Genomic DNA, 6000 nt, shown 5'->3' with positions numbered 1-6000 from the left:
ATCATTATGAATAGACGTATTTGATTATGACATATATATGTTTTTAAATATTATGTGATAATTTCACTTGATTTAATAATTTTTTTATATTATCAATTACTATTTTAAGAAAATAAAATTTTAAATCACTTTTGAGTTGGGAAATGTTTTAAGAAATTAATGTGACATTTATAACCTATATTGGTATACTTATACGGGTTTTAGGTGTTACAGGATCCCTTCAGAACTATGCAGTGAAGCGTGCTTAGGCGAGAGTAGTACAAGGATGGGTGACCTCACGGGAAGTCCTAATGTTGCACCACACTTTCTTCGATATTTAATACTTTATTTTAATTTTTGGTTTTTTTTAAATGAGCTGGGGTGGAACGAGTGGGAAAATTTTCGGAGATCGTAAAAATAAAAACTTTCATGATTAGTCGGAAGAAAATGGTTATGTGGAGAAGCGTTTCAATAAATTAAGGGTGCAAGACATGATTGGTGCGATCATTCCAACTCTTATTCACTGGATCTCATCGTAACTCCACGGTTAAGCGTGCTTAGGCGAGAGTAGTGCTAGGGTGGTGAACCTCCCAGGAAGTCCTTGTGTTGTACCTCTATTTTTTCAAATTTTATACTTTATCTTAATTTTTGGTGTTGTTTTTAAAAGATCCAAGGTGGAACAAGGGGGAAAAGTTTCGAGGATTGCAAAATTAAAATTTTTAAGGATTAGTCGGAAGAAAATTGGTACATGAAGCATTTAAATAAATTAAGGGTGAATGACATGATGGGTAGAATCATACCAGTTGTAATGCATTGGATCCCATCAGAACTTTGCAGTTAAGCGTGCTTGGGTGAGAGTAGTACAAGGATGGGCGACCTCTTGAGTAGTTCTAGTGTTGCACCCCTCTTTTTCCTTTTTTTTTTAATTTTATACTTTATCTTAATTTTTGGTATTGTTTCTTAAAAGAACTCAAGTGGAACGAGTGGGAAAAGAGTCGGGTGGAGCGAGACATGATCTGTAGTGATCATACCAGTACTAATGCCCTATATCTCATAAGAACATTGTAGTTAAGTGTGCTTGGGCGAGAGTAGATCTAGGATGGGTGACCTTTCGAGAAGTCCTTGTATTTCACTCTTGTTTTTTCAAAATTTTATACGTTCTCTTAACTTTTTGTGTTTTTTAAAAGAGTCGAGGTGGAAAGAGCTGGAAAAGAGCCAAGATCACAAAATTAAATATTTTAAGGATTATTCAGAAGAAAATGGTTAGATGCAGAAGCCTTTAAATAAATTAAGGGCAGATGACATGATGGGTGGGATCATGCGGGCAATAATGCATCAGATCCCATCAAAACTCCATAGTTAAGCGTGCTTGGGAGACAGCAGTATGATGGGTGACCTCTTAAGACGTCCTGGTATTGCACCCCACCTTTTTCGTAATTTTACTCTATAATAAATTTTGGTGTTCCTTTTTTAGAATATCCGAGATGGAAAGAGAGTGAAAAGAGACGAGGTGTAACAAGTGGGAAATGGGATCTAAAAATTATATAAATCAAGGATTAGTCAGAAGAAAATGGTTACATGGAGAAGCACTTAAATAAATTAAGGGTGCAAGACAAAATGGGTGTGATTATAGCATAACTAATGCACTGGGTCCTATCAAAACTCTACAGTTAAGTGTGCTTGAGCCAGAGTAGTACTAGAATGGGTGACCTCCAGGGAAGTCCTTGTGTTGCACCCTTCATTTTTCGAAATTTTATAATTTATCATAATTTTAGTTTTTTTAAAGAGCCAGGTTCGAACGAGCGGGAAAAGAGTTTATGATCGCAAAATTAAATATTTTAATGATTAGTTGGAAGAGAATGGTTACATATAAAAATGTTTAAATAAATTAAGTGCGTAAGACATGATGAGTGCGATCATAACTATAGTAATGCATAGAATCCCATTAGAACCCCTCAGTGAAGCGTGCTTGGGTGAGCGTAGTACTAGGATAGGTGACCTCCATTGAAGTCTTCGTTGCACCACTTTTTTTTTCAAAATTCTATACTTTATCCTAATTTTTGGTGTTATTTTTTAAAAGAGCTAGGGTGAAAGGAGTGGTAAAAAGAGTTGGGGATCACATAATTAAATATTTTAAGAATTAGTTGGAAGAAAATGCTTACTTGGAGAAGCATTTATTTACATTAAGGGCGCAAGACATGGTGGGTGTGATCATAACAATAGTAATGCATCGGATCCCATCAGATCTCTACATTTAGGCGTGCTTGGGCAAAAGTGGTACCAAAATGGGTGACTTCCTTGGAAGTCCTCATGTTGCACCCCTCTTTTTTCAAAATATTATAGTGTATCTTAATTTTTATGTTGTTTTTTAAAGTACCGGGTTGGAACGAGCAGAAAAAGAGTCAGGGATCGTAAAATAAAATATTTTAAGGATTAGTAAAAAGAAAATAGTTACAATTAGAAGCGTTTAAATAAATTAAGGGCGTAAAATATGATGTGTGCGATCATACCTGCACTAGTGGACATGATCCATCAAAACTCCGCAGTTAAAGGTGCTTGGTCATGAGTACTACTAGGATAGATGACATCCTGGGATGTCCTTGTGTTGCACACCTCTTTTTTCAAAATTTTATACTTTATCTCAATTGTTGGTGCCGTTTTTAAAGAACCAGGGTGAAACATGAGGGAAAGGAGTCGAGGATCGTAAAATTAAATATTTTAAGGATTAGTCGAAAAAAAATTGTTACAAGGATAAACATTTAAATAAATTAAGGGCATAAGACATTATGGTTGTGATCATAGCAATACTAATGCATCAGATCTCATCGAAACTTCGCAGTTAAGAGTGCTTTGTCGAGGGTAGTACTAAGATTGGTGACTTGCAACTATTTTTTCGAAATGTTATATTTTGTCTTAATTTTGGTGTTATTGTTTTAAGAGTGTTGGTAGTGGAACGTGCGGGAAAAAAGATGGGGATCATAAAACTAAATATTTTAAGGATTAGTAGGAAGAAATGGTTATAGCGAGAAGCGTTTAGACAAAATAAGGTCGCAAGACATGATGGATGTGATCATAGCAGCACCAATGTACCAGATCTAATCAGAACTCTGTAGTTAAGTATGCTTGGGCGAGAGTAGTACTATAATGAGTGATCTACCGGTAACTCTTTGCAATGTACCATTCTTTTATCGAAATTTTATTCGTTATCATAATTTTTTTGTTTTTTTTTAAAAAAACTATGAGAATGAGCGGGAAAAGAGTCAGGGTTCATAAAATTAAATATGTTAAGGTTTTTTCGAAAAAAAATGGTTACACGGATAAACGTTTAAATAAATTAATCATGCATGAAATGATGGGTGCGATCATACCGACACAAGGCATCGGATCCCATTAGAACTCTGTCGTCAAGAATGCTTGGATGAGAGTAGTACTAGGATGGGGAAACCTCTTGGGAAGTCTTAGTGTTCTACCCCTATTTTTTTTTGAAATTTTATAATTTATATTAATTTTTGCTATTGTTTTTTTTAAAGAGTTGGGGTGGAACAAAAGGGAAAAGGGTCAGGTGGAAAGAGTGGGAAATGGGATGAAGAAATTAAATATTTTAAAGATTAAAAGGAAGAAAATGGTTACATGGAGAAACACTTAAATAAATTAAGGGCACAATACAGGATGGGAGAGATTATACTAGCACTAATGCACCAAATCCCATCAGAACTCCTTAGCCAAATGTGTTGCACCCCTCTTTTTTCAAAAATTTATAATTTATCTTAATTTTTGTTTTTTTATAAAGAACTGCGGTGGAACGAGCGGGAAAAAAGTCAAGGATCATAAAATTAAATATTTTAAGGATTAGTATGAAGAAAATGGTTTTGTGGAGTAGCGTTTAAATAAATTAAGGGTGCAAGATATGATGGGTGTAATAATACCAGTAGTAATGCACCGAATCCCATCAGAACTCCGTAGTGAAGCGTGCTTGGGAGAGGGTAGTACTAGGATTGGTGATCTCTATTGAAGTCTTCGTGTTGCACACCTTTTTCCACAAAAATTTATGCTTTATCTTAATTTTGGTATTGTTTTAATTAAAAGAGCCAGGGTGGAACGAGCAGTAAAAGTTTAGGGGATTGCAAACTTAAATATTTTAAGTATTAGTTGGAAGAAAATGGTTACATGGAGAAGCGTTTAAATAAATTAAGGGCGCAAGACATGGTTGGTATGATCATACTAAAAGTAATGTATCGGATCCCATCAAAAATTTGTAGTGAAGCATGGTTGGGCGATAGCAATTCTAGGATGGTTAACCTTTCAGAAAGTTTTTGTAATGCTCCCCTCTTTTTTTGATACATTATAAATTATCTTTATTATTTTGTGGTTTTTTTAAAGAGTTCGATGGAAGGAGCTAGAAAAGAGGTAGGGATTGCAAAATTAAATATTTAATGGATTAGTCGGAAGAAAATGGTTACATAGGGAAGTGTTTAAATAAATTAAAGGCGCATGACATGATGTGTATGATTATATAGCACTAAGGCATCAGATCCCATCAGAACTTCGCAGTAAAGCGTGCTTGGGCAAGAGTAGTACTAGGAGGAGTGACCATTCGGGAAGTCCTCATATTGCACCCCTCTTTTTTCGAAAATTTATATTTTATCTTAATTTTTGGTGTTTTTTTTTAAAAAGAGTATGGTTGGATCGAGCATAAAGAGTGATGTGTATCGCAAAATTAAATACTTTAAGGATTTGTCAGAAGAAAATGTTTACATGGGGAAGCACTTAAATAAATTAAGGGTGCAAGACATGATGGGTGTGATCATACCAAAACTAATGAACCGGATCTCATCAGAACTCCGTAGTTAAGCGTTCTTAGGCTAGAGTACTACTAGGATGTTCTCCCGTGAAGTCATCGTAATGTACAATTTTCTTTTGAAATTTTATACTTGATCTTAATTTTTTGCGGTTTTTAAAAGAGTTGGACTGGAACGAGCGGGAAATGAGTCGAGGATCGCAAAATTAAATATTTTAAGGATTATTTGGAAGAAAATGTTTACATGGAGAAGCGTTTAAATAAATTAAGGATGTAAAACATTATGGGTGCGATCATAACAACACTAATACACCGGATTTTATCAAAACTACGTAGTGAAGCTTGCTTGGCCAATAGAAATACTAAGATGGGTGACCTCCCTCTTTTTTCAAAATTTTATGCTTTATCTTAATTTTTTGTGTTGTTTTATTTAAAAAGTCAGGGTAGAAGGAGAGGAAAAGAGTCGAGGATCGCAAAATTAAATATTTTAAGGATTAGCTGAAAGAAAATAGTTAAATAGAGAAGCGTTTAAATAATTAAGGGTGCAAGACATGATGCGTGCGATCATACCAGTACTAAATCACCAGATCTCATTAGAACTCCGCAGTTAAGGGTGCTTAGGCGAGAGTAGTATTAAGATGGGTGACCTTCCGGAAAGTCCTCGTAATGCACCCCACTTTTTTTGATACTATATACTTTATCTTCATTTTTTGTGTTGTTTTTTAAGGAGATGGGCTGGAACAAGTAGGAAAAGTGTCAAGGATCGCAAAATTAAATATTTTAAGGATTAGTCAGAAGAAAATGGTTACTTTGGGAAGCGTTTAAATGAATTAAGGGTGCATGATAGGATGGGTGTAATCATACCAGCACTAAGGTATCGGATCCCATCAGAACTTCGCAGTGAAGCGTGCTTGGGTGAGAGTGGTACTTGTATGAGTGACCTTTTGGGAAGTTCTTGCATTGCACCATTTTTTTTGAAAATTTATTTTTAAACTTAATTTTTTGTGTTGTTTTTAAAGAATCGGGGCGGAACTAGCTGGAAAATAGCCAGGAATCTCAAAATTAAATACTTTATGGATTAGTCGGAAGAAAATGGTTATAGAGAAAAGTGTTTAAATAAATTAAGGGTGCAATATATGATTGGTTCGATCATATTATCACTAATGCAATGGTTCTCATCAGATCTTCGCAATTAAGCGTGATTGGGCGAGAGTAGTACTAGT

General features: G+C 34.9%; 1 non-coding gene and 4 pseudogenes across 1 annotated transcript; all 5 read left to right on the top strand.

Annotated features, from left to right (window-relative positions):
- Positions 1–765: 765 nt before the first annotated feature.
- On the top strand, positions 766–884 carry LOC120142505 (annotated as a pseudogene).
- A 714-nt stretch (positions 885–1598) lies between these two features.
- LOC120142482 lies at positions 1599–1717 on the top strand (annotated as a pseudogene).
- A 2174-nt stretch (positions 1718–3891) lies between these two features.
- LOC120142501 lies at positions 3892–4010 on the top strand (annotated as a pseudogene).
- A 1323-nt stretch (positions 4011–5333) lies between these two features.
- LOC120142585 lies at positions 5334–5452 on the top strand. Its single transcript, XR_005517865.1, has one exon. It is a non-coding gene; the product is annotated as a 5S ribosomal RNA (ribosomal RNA).
- Positions 5453–5627: 175 nt separating this feature from the next.
- LOC120142590 lies at positions 5628–5746 on the top strand (annotated as a pseudogene).
- The last annotated feature ends 254 nt before the right edge of the window (positions 5747–6000 follow it).

This window comes from Hibiscus syriacus, unplaced genomic scaffold, assembly GCF_006381635.1.
Source record: "Hibiscus syriacus cultivar Baekdansim isolate YM2019G1 unplaced genomic scaffold, ASM638163v2 tig00110830_pilon, whole genome shotgun sequence".
Classification (NCBI taxonomy): domain Eukaryota; kingdom Viridiplantae; phylum Streptophyta; class Magnoliopsida; order Malvales; family Malvaceae; genus Hibiscus; species Hibiscus syriacus.
Note: the sequence above shows the minus strand (reverse complement) of the source record. Positions and strands in the feature narration are given on the sequence as shown.